This window comes from Dromiciops gliroides, chromosome 4 (genome assembly GCF_019393635.1).
Source record: "Dromiciops gliroides isolate mDroGli1 chromosome 4, mDroGli1.pri, whole genome shotgun sequence".
Classification (NCBI taxonomy): Eukaryota; Metazoa; Chordata; class Mammalia; order Microbiotheria; family Microbiotheriidae; genus Dromiciops; species Dromiciops gliroides.
In genome coordinates, this window is record NC_057864.1 from 293967691 (window position 1) to 293984705 (window position 17015).

At 38.3% G+C, this 17015-nt stretch overlaps 1 protein-coding gene across 1 annotated transcript in view; it reads left to right on the forward strand.

The window, feature by feature from the left end:
* KCNQ5 (potassium voltage-gated channel subfamily Q member 5) overlaps positions 1–17015 on the forward strand; it is a 713228-nt gene that overhangs the window by 566430 nt on the left and 129783 nt on the right.

A 17015-nucleotide genomic window follows, 5' to 3' on the forward strand; every position in this document is an offset into this window, starting at 1 on the left:
TTATCTAACCTTGTTTTCAATCATCTAATACATCTTTTCCCCCCTAGGTATGGAACAGGTAGTTTTATTCCCACCCAGCAAAAGGAATGCTAAGCAATAAAGAAAACATAGAATACCTGAAATCAGTTGAGATTACAAGCGTCATTAGGACATTTGATAGATTCAGTGCTAGATCCACTAATCGCCATCTTAAATTTACTTAATAAAGCTCAAGTGATTCCAGGTGGTCCTTTTCGTTTTGGGTGTACTCTGTCTCTCCTCCTTCCTGCCAGCTCTCAATCTCAGTGTCTCTTTGTGTCTCTGTGTATCTCTGCATGTGTCTCTATGTCTCTGTGTCTGTCTATATCTTTGTGTGTCTCTGTCTCTGTCTTTCTCTTTCTGTGTGTGTGTATGTGTATGTGTGTGTGTGTGTGTGTGTGTGTGTGTGTGTGTGTGTCCCTCTCTCCCTCCCTCCAATATTTTTCCTTTAGTCCAAGCTGCCTCTGCTGCCATTAATGTTACATAACTGTTCTGGTAGGTACCTAGAAAGGGGAGAATACCTCTCTCTAGCCTTTTAAGTTCTCACAAGACCTTGCATCAAGGAAAGAAACTAGAGTGCATATCGGTTTCTTCTGGCTTTCTTCTCCTCTAACAGGAAAATTAAGAGATTCACCATTATTTTCACCATAGCAAGTCCTTCCTCTTTGTGAAAACTAGATCCATAATAAAATCCCCACTTGTTACATTCCTCTATGTTTGTAAAGGAGAAATTCTCATTAAGTCAAGTAAATTGGAGGACCACCATGAAACAGTAGAAAGAGCACTGGACTCAGTCAGAAAACCTGCCCTTACTACCTGCATGGCCTTGATCTGTTTTCTTATCTCTAAAATGAGGACTAGATAATCTCTAATCTCCCTTTCATCTCTGAATCCATGAACTCTGTTCTCATGAATATTATCCCTTCCCCTCCTTTTACATAGACTCTTTTTTTTTTTTTGCAGGGCAATGAGGGGTTAAGTGACTTGCCCAGGGTCACACAACTAGTAAGTGTCTAGTGTCTGAGGCTGGATTTGAACTCAGGTCCTCCTGAATCTAGGGCCTGTGCTTTATATACTGTACCACCTAGATGCCCCTAGCCCTCTTTCTTTTTTTTAAATAAAGTATTTTATATTGTCCAGTTACATAATAGAGATAGTTTTCAGCATTTGTTTATATAAGATTTCCAATTTCAAATTTTTTCTCCCTCCCTCCTCCCCTCCCCTAGACAGCAGGCAATCCAAGATAGGTTATATTATATATATATATTATATACACATATACACATGTCATGTACATATATATACATATACATAACAACGTTAAACATATTTCTGGCATCAGTCATGCTATAAGAGAAGAATCAGAGCAATAAGGAAAACCTCAAAATAGAAAATAGCCTCTTTCTTTTTAAAGGTATGCCCATCCCAGAGCCACATTCCAGGAAGCTGGTCAGATTCCCAAGTCTCAGTCTAAGCCTATTGTGTCAAGATAATGGAATGTGGTAGATGAGGGGATTTAGCAGATACTCAGGGGCCCACCTGGAGATTGATCTAAAACTGATTGAATGGGTGTGGAGAAGCGACTGACTGCTGACTGGCTAACCTTCCAGTTAACTAGATTGTAAGCACATCTGGCTGGTACTTAAGAGGGTACTTAAGAGGGTATTGTTCTTAGAAGCTAAAAACTTTGAACTTTACATCGAGGACCACCTTTGGGTCCAGTGAACCAATGAATTTGAATGACACTAGCCAATAAGCTTGAAGAACCTCCCATTTCTGGGAGGAGGACATGAAGGAGGAAGTGAACGCTGGCAGGGAACTTCTTGCTCTTTGGCTGGAGAGATCAGCGTGGTGGCAGGACTTCATAGGGGAGTTTGGGAAGACTAGGATTTCCAATGCTATAAGAAATCTGTTCTCAATCTTTCTCTCTTTACTATCTTATATCCTTTAATAAACCCTTAAAGCCTAGACTCCTGGTGAATTTATCAGTGATTTTAGTCAGTTTCCCCCCAAACACTAGGGGGGAACAGATTAGAATGCACATTTAGATTTTTAAACAACACACTATGAATTCATATTTCTTGCCTGTACAAGAACCTCTGTTTCTTCTTGTTTGTAGCCTAACTTGATTCATTTATATATAAATATTTGAGATAAAAGAGTACTAGATCTTTTCATGGATTTGGCCCTTTCAATTCTGAATTTCCTCAACTGCTATTCCTTTCCTAGATTATAGTTCCCTTCTATAATGTATAGCCATGTTGTGGAAAGAAAACAACCCAAAAAACAAAACCATGAAAAAAAATAAAGTGAAAAATATTATGTTTCAATCTGCATTCAAACCCCATTATTTCCCCCTCTGGAGATGAATAGCATTTTTCATCATGAGTCCTTTGGAATTGTCTTGGATCATTGTATTGCTGAGGATAGCTAAGTCATTCATGGTTGATCATCATGCAATATTGCTGTTATTGTGTACAACAGTCTCCTGGTTCTGCTCATTTCACTTTGCATCAGTTCATGTAAGTCTTTCCAGGTTTTTCTGAAATCATTCTGCTCTTCATTTCTTATAGCACATTAGTATTCCATTACAGTCATATGCTGCCTCATCTTTTTTCACTTTAAAACCATCTCTATTAGATTTTTTAAGACAATAGATAAATATATTCTTATCAGCCTTTCTTAGGTACACTCCATCCCTAACTAGAAGTGTCATTCCTATAATTTAAGTCATGGTCCAGAAATCCAAATCCCATCCTCGGACCACCTTTTTAATCAGCTGTTCACTTCCAAAGTCAGTTTTCTTTTCTGCCTTCCTTGTCTTCAATGGGAAACTCTCAAAATACCACCTGTGCCTGGATTCTTACCCTAGAGTACATTATCTTTAGCAATAATATCAAAGATCATTTTGGAAGTATCATCTCTACTTAAAGGAATCACCATGAATGGAAAATCATCATCTATTTTCAAAAGTTATAGAAGGGTCTCCCATACCTAGGGGAAAAAACAGACCTATCAATTATTGTCAAATAGCTGACTCAGTTCACCTGAACAGGAAGTCACCAGTCTTCACTACTCTTCTTCTTCTGGCCTTTATTGGATAAAGTCTTACCTAAAAGCTCCTGAGAATCTACCTCATCATTCCTAAGGAAGAAAAACAGATGCTTTCTCCTAAGATCATCAAATTACTTCCTCTTCAGGAAGAGCTTCAAAATGGAGCTTTTAGCCCCGAATCTATAAAGGTCCCCCTTCCTTTTCTCCCATGGGTGGCATTTCTCCACTCTCCAATCCTCCTGAACCCAGGTCAGATTTCCCCTTCTATGTCTTAGATATTTTTTTTCTTCACATGAGGCCCTTCTTCATTTTGGTTTGTTTTTTTAAGGAGCATGTCATGGTCCCTGAGAACTCCAGTGTGGAAAGGTGTTCCCTTGAGCCCCTTCACCTTCTCTTCTAGGAAAGAAACCAGCTATACTTGGAACAGAGGTTGTTCCATCACATCAGCTGTGGCAGAAATACAAACTCACACATTCAAAAGAAATTTCCCTTTTTACAAAATGTCACCCTATGGCTCTGAGTTGGACTAAACTAAATCCTTCTTGTTCTTAGTGTCTTATGGTATTTGTTCATTTGTAGACTTTGTACATTCCTGGTGAGTTGTCACTCAGCCTAGCTATACTAGTGATAAGAAGGGGTATTGGTGTAGTGGAAAAGAAAACTGACCTGAGTCAGGAGAACAAGGTCTCACCACTTACTGGTTGTGTGACCTTGTATGAGTAGGCTTCTCACTTAGGAAATTCCTTCATTCCCTTTTACCTTATCACCATCCCTCTGCTCTGCAGCTCCTTTCTCCATTTTGTGGAAGGACTAGGAGTTACTATCTTTCATTTCCTCTCTTAGCTCTGATTCTTACTCTTTGGCCTTCATCATCATTGCCCCACTTTTCACCTCCCTTTTAGGTATTATTTTCACCCATTAGAATATAAAGTCCTTAAGGGAAAGAAGGGAAGAAAGGGAGGAAAGAAGGAGAAACAGAGGAGGGGAGAGAAAGGGATAGAAGGGGAGGGGAGGGAAAGGGATAGGAGGGGAGGGGGGAGAGGGAAGCCTCAGGGGCCCAATATTAGGGCTCCACACTGTCCTCCAATGTTCAGTTCCCAGGCTGATTCAGTTGGTAGGAGAGAGGGATTCCATAACAGTTGTGACTGACTTAATGACTTAATCTTCTTCCATATCCCTCCACACCAGACCTCAGCCTGAACAGAAGAGAAGGAAATTGGTTAACTCCCTCACTGCAAAGTAACCAAACAAAATAATGATGTTTTGTTTTCTCCACCAGAGCCAGGGTTTCACATGCTTAGAGATAAATACTGAACCTATGATTTAATTCCCCAGTTAGGAAAGTCCCTCTTCCAATTAAAGTTAGAACTTTCTCTGCAACTTGTAAACTTAGAAAGTTGCCCAAAGCACTGAAAGGTTAAATGACTTGCCTAGGGTCACACAGCCAGTAAGTACCAAAGGCATGATTTGAGCTCAAGCCTTCCTGGTCTTATGGCTAGCTCTCTCTCCACCATGTCACACTGCCTTTCTTACATGTTATAAAACCTTGAAATTGCCTTGTGTACTACCACATACCCACTTTTCCTTGGGCATGATAATTCAAGTCCCCTCATAAGATTAATTTTATTACAGTTAAAATATAGCTTTCCTTAAACCCAGAGTAACCATGATGGTCCCAGCAAACTGGAATTTCTAGCTACCTTCAACAATGCATAACTTTGCTCCTTCAAACTGTTTTTCCCCAGTGAATCTTTTCATTCTTTTAATAACTTTTTGGCACCTCTTCTCTGAACTCCTTTTAAGCTGTCTCTCTAGCACTAGCACTGAGGGATTTTGGCATAGAATACTGCCCTTGTTCTGTGACACAATGCCCTAGTGTATATAACCCTAATGTTACCTGGTCCTTTTAGGGCGATTTCACCTTCAGACATCTAATTGGTGTCTAATTCCATTCCTATGTATCCCTTCTTCTTTTTATCTGCCCATCTTTCTTCAGATTAATGAAGTCTCAGTTTGCCTGACTGGATATCTTTCTGTAAATTTTCACCTCATAGTTTGGATTTATGCCATCTCCTTGACTGTGCTAGTGCTTACAGTCCTTCACAATGTGAGAGTTCTTTCCTTGGTTTCCAACCATAATGACTCCAAGTCTGAGTCCTTAGTTAGAATTCTTGAAGGGTATATAACAAACAATATAAGTTTCTAAAGACTTCAAAAAAAAGTCTCTAAGGAAAGGCTTAAGTAACTTAGATTACTTCATCTGGAGAAGAAATCATGGAAGGGTATAGTAATTGAAGCTTTAAGATGCAGTGCATGGAGTATAATGGAACAACCACTGGATTTGAACATGGTGGCCAAAAGACATGGGCTTAAGGGGCAGCTAGGTGGTGTAGTGGATAAAGCACTGGCCCTGGATTAAGGAGTACCTGAGTTCAAATCCGGCCTCAGACACTTGACACTTACTAGCTGTGTGACCCTGGGCAAGTCATTTAACCCTCATTGCCCCGCAAAAAAAAAAGAAAAGAAAAAGAAAAAAGAAAAAAGACATGGGCTTAAAACCCAACTTTGTCACCTACTACCTGTGTGGGCCAGAAGCAAATCACTTGACCTCCTTGAGCCTCAATTTCCCTATTGGTAATATGGGAATAATAACTTTCCTGCCTATTAGGATTGTTATAACAACAACATCATCAATAACACTAGCTAACATTTATTAGGTCCTACTATGTGCCAGGCACTGTGCTAAAAGCTTTACAAATACTTTCTCATTTTGAATCTCTCTACAAACCTATGAAGTAGTGCCATTGTTATCCTCTTTTTTCTATCCAAAAACTGAGGCAGAGAGGGATTAAGTCAGTCACACAAGGTTATACTGCTAACAAATGTCTGAGAGAAGATTTGAACTCAGGTCTTCCTAACTCCAAGCCAAGGCTCTATTCACTGCACAACCTAGATGTCTCTCTTATAAAAATCAAGCAAAATAAGTTTTATAAGTCACAATATAAATGTAAAGAATAGTCTTAATTACAAGAAAATGATAGGTGCCTTGATTGTCTATTTGATCCATAACCAGAATAAGATTAAATCCAATCACTCAACATTTATTAAGCAGCTACTATTTGCCAGGAAAAAGGTACAGAAGGGGAATTTCTGTTCAGTAGTAGAAAATATTTCCTATGACAATGGAAGAAACAAAAGAAGTCACCAGATAATCTGGAATAATGCAATTTATCTGTGGCTACTTATTCCAACATTATAATTTATGTCAATTCTATTCAAGATATATGTATTAAAAATACAAAGACAAAACCAAAATGGATTCCAATCCAATTTAACATTGTACATAGTATCAACAACATTGTGTGTTGATCAACTGTGATAGACTTGACTCTTCTCAGGAATACAATGGTCCAAGATAGTTCCAAAGGACTCATGATGGAAAATGCTCTCCAAATCCAGAAAAAAGAACTGTGGCATCTAGATGCAGATTGAACCATACTATTTCTATTTTTTGTTTGTTTTTCTTTTTTGAGGTTTTTCCCTTTTGCTTTGATTCTTCTTTCACAGCATGACTAATGCAGAAATATGTTTAATGTGATTGGACATATATAACCTATATCAGATCGCTTGCTGTCTTGGGGAGGAGGTAGGGAGGGGACAGAGGGAGAAAAATTTGAAACTAGAAATCTTATAAAAACAAATGTTGAAAACTATCTCTACATGTAACTAGAAAATAATAAAATGCTTTTGTGATTAAAAAAAAGGGAAAAAAGAGTACATGCCACACATTCAGAAGCATGAAGCCTTTGTCAAAGAACAGAGAAGAAATGCTTAGTTGACAACAAACAGGTAGTAGACCAGGTTAACTGGCATATAATGTTCATGAAGGGAAATGAAGTAAGTCTGGAAAGGTAGGTCTACATTATGGAGAATTTTCAATATCACTCTAAGTAGCTTATATTTTATTCTAAACAAAGAAAAGAGTTTTGATCAGAGAGTGATATAATCAAACCTATGCTTTGGAAATATTATTTTGGGAGCTGCATGGAGAGTAGATTGGGGAGAATCTAGAATCAAGAAGACTAGGAGTGGGGCAGCTAGGTGGTACAGTGGATAAAGTACTGGCCCTGGACTCAGGAGGACCTGAGTTCAAATCCGACCTCATACACTTGACATTTACTAGCTCTGTGACCCTGGGCAAGTCACTTAACCCCCATTGCCCCACACGCAAAAAAATACAATAAGACTAGGAGTTTTGCAATAGTTTATGCAAGAAGTTACAAGGGCTTGAACTAATATAGTGGTTGAATGGTGAGATGGGAAACAATGTAAGATGTGCAGATAGAAGCAATAAGACTTAGCAAATGATTATAAATGGGAGAGATGAGGAAGAGGAAAGAGTCAAGAATGATCTTGCTTCTATCTACTAGCTATCTTCATGGATACCGTCATCCCTTCATGGTCACTAGGGTTACCTGGAATTTGGATTCTTCTTCGTTCCATAACAAGGGATGTTTTTTATAGACAAAAATCAACTTATAATATGAATCTTCTTAGTATTTTCATTTCCTAAATACCCTTAAATATTGAACATAAAGGATATTATTATTATTATTCAGTCATTTCAGTCATGACCAACTTTTAATGACCTCATTTGGGGTTTTTTGTTTGTTTTTGTGGGGCAATGGGGGGTTAAGTGACTTGCCCAGGGTCACACAGTTAGTAAGTGTTAAGTTGTCTGAGGCCAGATTTGAACTCAGGTACTCCTGAAATCCAGGGCTGGTGCTTTATCCACTGTGCCACCTAGCTGCCCTGGGGTTTTCTTGGCAAAGATACAAGAGTGGTTTACCATTTCCTTCTCCAACTCATTTTATGGATGAGGAAACTAAGGCAATGAGGATTAAGTGACTTTCCCAGTGTCACACAGCTAGTATCTGAAGCTGGAATTTGAACTCAGGTCTCCTGACTATAGGCCCAGTACTCAATTACTGGCCACCTAGGATGCCCATAATAGATCTTACTCATATTTAATTCAGCAATAGACAAAATGGGGTAGTAGATAGGGCACTGGACTTGGATTCCAGAAGACCTGGTTTCAATTAACCTTGTCTATGCTTTGGTTGACTCATTATTAAAAGGAGAGGGTTGGGGCAGCTAGGTGGCACAGTAGATAAAGCACTGGCCCTGGATTCAGGAGGAACTAAGTTCAAATCCAGCCTCAGACATTTTACTAGACTGTGTGACTCTGGGCAAGTCACTTAACCCTCATTGCCCTGACCACAAAAAAAAAAGAGAGAGAGAGAGAGTTGGACTATATGACTTCTAAGATCCCTTCCTTCTCTAATCATATAAATAATGTTATTGCAAACTCTAGCACACCTCTAAGAAGGGCTCTTTTATTATCCCTATATGGTTTTATCATTCACAATCTTTCTCAAAGTGCTTTTGAAAAAGTGCCCTAGATTATTAAGTGATACAACAAATATGGTTAGTCTCCTTTCTTCATCTTCTCTAAACAGCATTGCTTTTCCCTCAAAATAATATACGTATAGGGGCAGCTAGGTGGCACAGTGGATAGAGCACCGGCCCTGGATTCAGGAGGACCTGAGTCTCAAATCTGGCCTCAGACACTTAACACTTACTAGCTGTGTGACCCTAGGCAAGTCACTTAACCCCAAATGCCCTCACCAAAACAAAAACAACAACAACAAAAATAATATAGGTATAAATGTTCCAGATGTTTACTAGATTGCTTTTAGATATTAACTAGCTTTCCCCAAAAATTTCCCAATTTTTTCTCATTCCTTCTGGAAGTGTGGGGGCCTTAAAAATACTCTCTTAAAGCATCTAGTTAGCACATCTTCTCAACTATTAACAGCTCTGAGGTTTGTTGTGTTTTTTTTTCTTGCCTGTAACCCCATCTTCCCTTTCCCATAGCTGTAAGAGCTCCAGTTATCTGGGGCATAGGTTTCATTCCTACTTTATTTCCCCATGCCCTTTTCTTTTCTCCATGACTTTTCCCTGATGTAACTTACTCTTTTTTGATTTTCCACTTGACTTTTTAGCCCTCATTACCTCTTCTGCTACTGATTTTCTTAATACATAGATACTTACCTTTATCCATAGAGGCTGAAAAGAAACATTCACAAAGGAAAAAATAGATCCTTCTTTAGCTGAGCATTTTTTCTTTTCAAAAGAACTATAATCTATACACTTAAATTTATAGCCCCTTATTATGTGGTTCAGTTTTATACCTTTTCAATTGAGTTTCAGAAAGATTAAAAAAACCTCATGATTCTACTTCTATACTTTTTTTTTTTTGGTTGTTCAGCCTGAGAAAGTTTGTGTTCCTGGTTTCAAGGGATGTTATTATGGGAGGCTTAGTGATGTATAGATTGGGATGTCTGAGAAACTGAACGATAAGGGTCCACAGAGGTAATAGAATTTGAAAAGCAGTAGCTTATACACACATTACTGAAGGGACTTAGAGGGCAATGGGGCTCTTGTATATTTCATCTACTTGATGTGACCAGTAAGAAGCACCATAGGCCATTGTTGCATTTTATTAGATCCTCCCCACTATCTTTTTTCTTTTTTTTTTTTGCAGGGCCATGGGGCTTAAGTGACTTGCCCAAGGTCATGCAGCTAGTAAGTGTCAAGTGTCTGAGGCCGGATTTGAACTCAGGAACTCCTGAATCCAGGGCTGGTGCTTTATCCACTGCGCCACCTAGCCGCCCCATCCCCACTTTCTTTTTCTGATGAATGAACAAAGGAAGAAAGAGGAAATACCTTCTGCTACCTCCTTCCCTAGATAGGCTTCTTGATGATTTCGAGAAAGAGAGGAGAGGAAAGCAAGTTGGAGCAGATTAATGAAAATTTGAGCTTAAGGAAAGTTGAAGGACAGGGGACACAATATGTTCTTCTTTTCATCATCATAAAATGAGGTGGTTGAAGTACATATTCTCTAAGCACCCTGTAACATTCTTTTATGACCTGGTCTCTCTTCCTTTCATGGGGATCTCATGTGTTTAAATTCTGCTCTGAAGATGAGAAGTTCATTCACTTTAGATAAGTTCACGTTCCAGAACTTCATGATTTCATTTTCCTAAATTTTGCTGACAGGTTGCTATGATATTTCCTTTGAAGCACTTCTCAGGACCTAATATCTAATGATTCTTTTAAAAGCTTCATTATTTTAGATGAAAGCCAGTGTGGCAAAGTAGAAAGAACATTGAATTTGGTATCCGAGAATCTGAGTTCAAATCCTGACTCTGACACCATTTGTGTGACCTTGGGCAACTTCCCTAGATCTTTTCATTTCCTGATAGGAAAACTGAGGATGTTGGACTAGATTTCTAAGTCCCTTACAACTCTGAATCTATTGTCTGATCTATGACTTAATTCCTGAACCATTAATGAAGTATGAAAAGCAGCTTATCCCATTAGTGGTTTTATTGTTCCCAGTTAATAAAAATAAGACCTTATAAATCATTTTGCCCAACTCCTCTATCGTGCATACAAGGAAGCTACAGCCCAGAGAAGGGAAATGAGTTGCTTAAGGTCACACAAATAGTAATATCAGGGCCAGAACTTAAATCTAGGGCTTCTGACCTAAACTCAGACTTCTTGAGGCTGTAACGATTGGAATAACACCACCTGCTGGAGACTTACTGTAGAAGAGTTCTGCCCATGAAGCAAAGGTCTTTGAGGGCAAGACCAGGAGTCTTTTCTTTGGCGTCAGGAAGTGACGTGGGCTAGTGGGAGGAGGAAGGAAGAGACTGGCGCTTTGCTCTGACTCTTTTTCCTGAGGACGCTGGTGGAGAGCGGAGCTAGAAATGTGCTCTCCCTTTAATAGATAGGAATCTAGGCCTTTTCTCTCTCTCTTTACCAAATTCTTATTCTCCTTAATAAATGCTTAAAAGCCTAACTCTTGCTAAAGCTTATAATTTATTGGCGACCACTCATTAGATATTTTAGACAGACTAGCTAGAATTTTAGACCTTAACAAGGCAGCTGGGTGGTGCAATGGATAGAGCACTGGCCCTGGAGTCAAGAGGACCTGAGTTTAAATCCAGCCTCAGACACTTGAGTTATGTGACCCTAGGCAAGCCACTTAATCCCAATTGTCTCACCCAAAAACAAACAACAACAAAAAAAAAAACCTCAGACTTCTTTCGCTTCACCGAACTGTCTTATCAGAAGGAGAAGGGAAAACAGCATTTCCAAATGAAATCACACCAGTGAGACTGAATTCTTGGTGGAATAAAAGGGAACAGATGCCTCCAAATTAAGTTAAAGTGGCTTCCAACTTCTAAAATTGTTGTTAGAACAGAAAAACATCTAAAGAGTTTGAAACAAAAAGTTTGATGGGCAGCACCACGCATATGAATGCAAACCTAAGAAGAAAAAAATTTTTTTTCAAACAATATTCACCATTTCTGCTTGGTTCTTCATCTATGGTTTAATTTCACTTGAACTTTGACTTTCTGTTCTGATGTGAATTACAATGAGGTTATTAAGTCAGATCTGCTCTTACCTTTGCATATTTTGGTGACTTTGAACACTTAGACTGAGTCACTGTTTGAATTTTTTTTTTTAATTAACTCAAACCTATGATTGTTCCTTTGGTTTTCTCCCCTACTTTCTGGCTAATAAACTTTGTTTTATCTTTGGTAAATTATAAGATGTACGGTATTTTTAAATATTCTATGGTTTATACATATATACATATACTTGTATGTATATATGTATGTGTGCATATATGTATATATATATATATGTATGTGTGTATATATCACCCCATTATTCTGTTTCTTATTTTCAATGCTCTTTCCTGCCAAAAACTGCAAAAGCAAGATGAAGAAATGGAAACAATCCTAACTCTGGGATCAATTCAATCCAATAAACATTTCTTAAGCACTACTGTATGCTAGGCACTATGCAGAGTTTCAAATCCCAAATCGACTTTTCATTTAATAGTTTTGTGACCATGGACAAGTCATTTAACTTCATGAATTCTCATGCCTTTGTCTATGAAATGGTATAATAATCACTATCCGTTTTACAAGGCAGTGGAGAAGAAAGTAACATATAAATATAAATTGTTATTGTCTCTGATGTTGCTAACAATTTCATAGAATCATAGAATTCTAGAACTGGAAGTAGATCTTAAGACAGAGACATCAACACACTATTGGTGAAGCTATAAAATTAGTCCAACTATGATGGAAAGTGATTTTGAATCACACGAGGAAAGTGACTAAAATATCTATCTTCCTTTCAATCCAAGCTGTTACTTATTACTTGTTGACCCTGGGCAAATTAATTAACTTCTCTGGAGCTCCAATTTCCCCATCTGTAAACTAAGGATGTTAGACTAGATGATATCAAAGTATCTCCCATTGCTAAATCTATGGTCCTGGGATCTCATGATCCTATTTTCTAGAAATCCTATTGATAGGCATATATCCCCAAAGATATCAGAGATAAAAAGAAAAGCCTGTATGCAAGAAAATATTTATAGTAATATTTTTTTGTAGTAGCAAAGAATTGTAAACAAAGTGGATGTCTGTCATTCAGAGAATGGATTAATAAATTATGGCACATGAATCTAATGGAATTCCCACTGTAAGAAATGATTAATATGAAAGTTCAGAGAAGCATTGAAAGATATATGAACTGAGTAAATTGAAGTAGTCATACCAGGAAAATCAATCAATAAACATTTATTAAGCACCTACTATATGCCAGGTGGGCAACTAGGTGGAAAAGCAGATAATGCGCCTGGCCTGGAATCAGGAAGACTCATCTTCCTGAGTTCAAATCTGGCCTCAGACACTTAATAGCTGTGTACAAATCACTTAAACCATGTTTGCCTCTGGAGTTTTTCTGTAAAATGAGCTAGAGAAGGAAAATGGCAAACCATTCCAGTATCTTTGCCAAAAATACCTCAAATGGAGTCATAAGAGTCAAACATTACTGAACAAAACAACTAAACAAAATGTGCCAGACACTGTGCTAAGCTCTAGGCACAGTGCTAAGTGATTAATATATATATATACATATATATGATAACACAACAATTAAAGGGAAACAAGAACAAAATTTATGAAATACTGTGTGATTATGATAAAGCTTAGCCCTGGGAAGCAGGATAGAGGGGAGAATATGAGAAAATGCATCAATTATCTTTCCTTCTGTGAAAAGGTAAAGGGACCATGGGTATAGACATTGAATATACTGATAGAGAGTTGACATATTGATTGATTTTGTGGAGCTACCTTTTTACTTGTTCCTCTGGATAGGAAAGAAAGGAGAAATACATTTGGAAATTATTATTAATAATGCTAATAGCCAGGGGTCAGCTAGTGGTGCAGGGGATAAAGCACCTGCCCTGGATTCAGAGGACCTGAGTTCAAATCCAGTCTCAGACACTTGACACTTACTAACTGTGTGACCCTGGGACAAGTCACTTAACACTCATTGCCCCGCAAAAAATTAAACAGAAACAGATTTTCCTTTAATAATGATAATAGTATTTTTATGTTACTCTAAGGTTTGCAAACATTTTATACCTTACCTCATTAGATTCTCACAATTAAGCCTCTAAGGTAGGTGCTATTAGGAATCCCATGTTTTAGACGAGAAAACTAAGGCTTTAGAAAATGTAAGTGATTTGCCAGGGTCACACAGCTAAGTTAGGGTCTAAAGTAAGATTCAAATATAGGTCTTCCCAATTCCAAGTCCAGCACTGTGTCCACTAAACCACCTAGCTGAACCACCTGGGTGATATAAATAGCAAAAGATTATTTCAAAATTTATAAATTAAAATAACAATAACTAGAGGGTTTGGGGGGGGGAGGATGTTATTTTCTTCCTCTCCTATCCTGATGGACTTCCATTTAGAAAAAGACTCTCTACCACCAAGAGGCAGCTGGCACAGTGGAGAGGAATGGTGGAGTTGGAATCCAGAAGTCCTAAGTTCAAATCCTTTCTCAGTTGTTTGAACTTGGCTAAGCCACTTAATTTCTCTCAGCCTCAGTTTCCTCATTTGAAAATACATATCACCTGGGGCAGCTAGGTGGCACAGTGGATAGAGCACCAGCCCCTGGAGTCATGAGAACTGAGTTCAAATCCAGCCTCAGACACTTAACACTTAACTAGCTGTGTGACCTGGGCAAGTCACTTAACCCCAATTGCCTCACCCCCCCCCCAAAAAAAACCCACACCAGAAATAATATCACCTGCCTCATGGGGTTGTTGTTAGGATCAAATGAGAAAATATATACAATGATTTACAAATCTGAGAGCCCTATATTAATGCTAGCTATTCTTATCATTATCTCCATTGACTTATAGCCCCAGCCACACATAGAAAACTAGTAAGAGGTGGACCAAAGTCTGGAGCCATCCTTCAAAACAATGTTTGAGAGCCTACTCATACTTCCTACTCTGCTCATGAACAGTGCTCCTTTCAGTTACCACCCTCCTGCCTCTACCAATACCATTCACTTCTCCAAGGGGCTATTCGTAAAGAAATCTGAAGAATGGCAAAAGGGTGCTCTTCTTCCCCTCACCTGAGCACTATGCAATTCTCAGTCCGTGCCCAGAAGAGACCTGAGCTGAAAAGTGAATGGGCCATTAATATAGTTGTAAGCTGGAAGCTCACAGAAGGATTCTAAATGTAGTACCCCTTGAAGTCTACACTGCTTTGGTCTGTGGAAGCCTTTCATGTCATGGTCCACTCAGAGCAGAAAGGAATTTTATTTGAGGATATTAGGGTCAAACAATTAACTTATGTAAAAATGTTCATTGTGTGATGCAACAATGGTGATAGACTTGGCTCTTCTCAGCCGTGCAATGATCCAAAACAATTTCAAAGAACTCATGATAGAAATTTGTTCTCAACATTCAGAAAAAAAAGAACTGTGGGTTATGAATGCAGATTGAAACCATATTGTTTTCTCCTTTGCTTTTTTCTTCCTTTTTTTGAGGTTTTTCCATTGTGCTCTGATTCTTCCTTTCACAATAATGCAGAAATATGTTTAATGGGATTGCACATATACAACCTATATCAGATTGCTTTCCATCTTGGGGAGGAGGGTGGGAGAAAAATTTGGAACTAAAAATCCTATGAAAACAAATGTTTGAAAAACTATCCTTACATGCAACTGGAAAATAATAAATACTTTTTAATTTTTTTTTAAAGATAAAAATCTTCATGATAGACTATTCAACTCCATTTCTTCTAGTACAAAGTACCCATTTCCCCCCAGAAAGATTTCACCATTGAGGATATTAGATCCTATTTTATCTTTTCTAAGCTATTTTCTCTTTTTATTCAACTTGTTTCCCTAGTTTCTAGGTGCCTATTTGTTTTAGAAATTGAATTATGGGGGACAGCTAGGTGACACAGTGGATAAAGCACCAGCCCTGGCTTCAGGAGGACCTGAGTTCAAATCCAGCCTCAGACACTTGACATTTTACTAGCTATGCAACCCAGAGCAGTCACTTAACCCCTCACTGCCCCCACCAAAAAAAAAAGAAAAAGAAATCGAATATGGCTATGTCAGACATTTATTTATATTAATACATTTTATATGTTGATATACACATTGATGTTAAAATATATTTAGTTTGCATACTAAATGAATATATTAATGACCCAAGTATTCAAGAGTAACCCCATGCTAGTGTTTCATCATGTCACTGAAATTCCAGAAGAAACCCTTGTGTCAAGATAATGGAACTCAGGGGTTCACCTGGAGATTGATCTGGGCTGATTGAGTTGGGGAAGAACAACCGACTGGCATACTAGATTTGTAAGCACAACTGTCTGGTACTTAAGGGTACTTTGACTGGTTTACTAGATTGTAATCACATCTGGCTGGTACTTAAGGGTACTTAATGAATTTGAATGGACACTAGCCAACTCAGCTTCAGGAACCTCCCATTTCTGGTAAGGGCGCATGAAGCAGGAAGCGGATGCTAGGGGACGGTTCTTCCTCTTTGGCAGAGAACTTCAGAAGTGGGAGATTAGGAAGGCTAGGGTTGCCAGGTTATAGGAAATCTGTTCTCAAACAAAAAAAAAAAGTCAGGGAGGAAATCTGTTCTCAATCTTTCTCTTCTTTTACTATTTTTCAATAAACCCTTAAAAAACCTAAACTCATTTATCAGTGATTTTAGTCAGTTTCCCCCCAAAACTGGAGGGACAGATTAGAACCCCACATTTAGAATTTAAAATTACACATTGGAAGTTGCTTCTAATTTCTCGACGTCATTCTTTTTTTTTTTTTTTTTTAGTGAGGCAATGGGGGTTAAGTGACTTGCCCAGGGTCACACAGCTAGTAAGTATTAAGTGTCTGAGGCTGGATTTGAACTCAGGTACTCCTGAATCCAGGGCCGGTGCTCTATCCACTGCACCATCTAGCTGCCCCTCAACAATGTCATTCTAATAAGAACTTGCACTTATATAAACTTTTAAGGTTTGCAATCACTTTATGAATATGTATTATCTGATTCTCACAACAGCCTTCTGTGGTAGATGCTGTTATTATCCCCCATTTTACTCATGAGGCAGCCAGAGTTTAAGTGACTTGCCCAGGGTCACTAGCTAGTAAATGTCTGAGACTGGATTTTAAATCCAATCTTCCTGCTTCCAAGTCCAGTGCACTATGTATACCAGGCCTCTAAAACTTCAAGTTTTTAATGCACATATAAATATATGTATTATTTTAAGGTGTGTGTGTATATATATATATAATCTACTTTAGCTGAATCCTCTAGTGTTATGCAAGTACACACAGATTTATAGTTAGCTTACTGAGCTTTAGATATTCTGTGGTTCTAGTTTGACTGGGGCAAGTACAAAAGTTCAAGCATGAGTCAGAGCAAAGGATAAAGCTCCTGTCTGCTGCCACCTTGATTTCATTCTCTACTGGCAT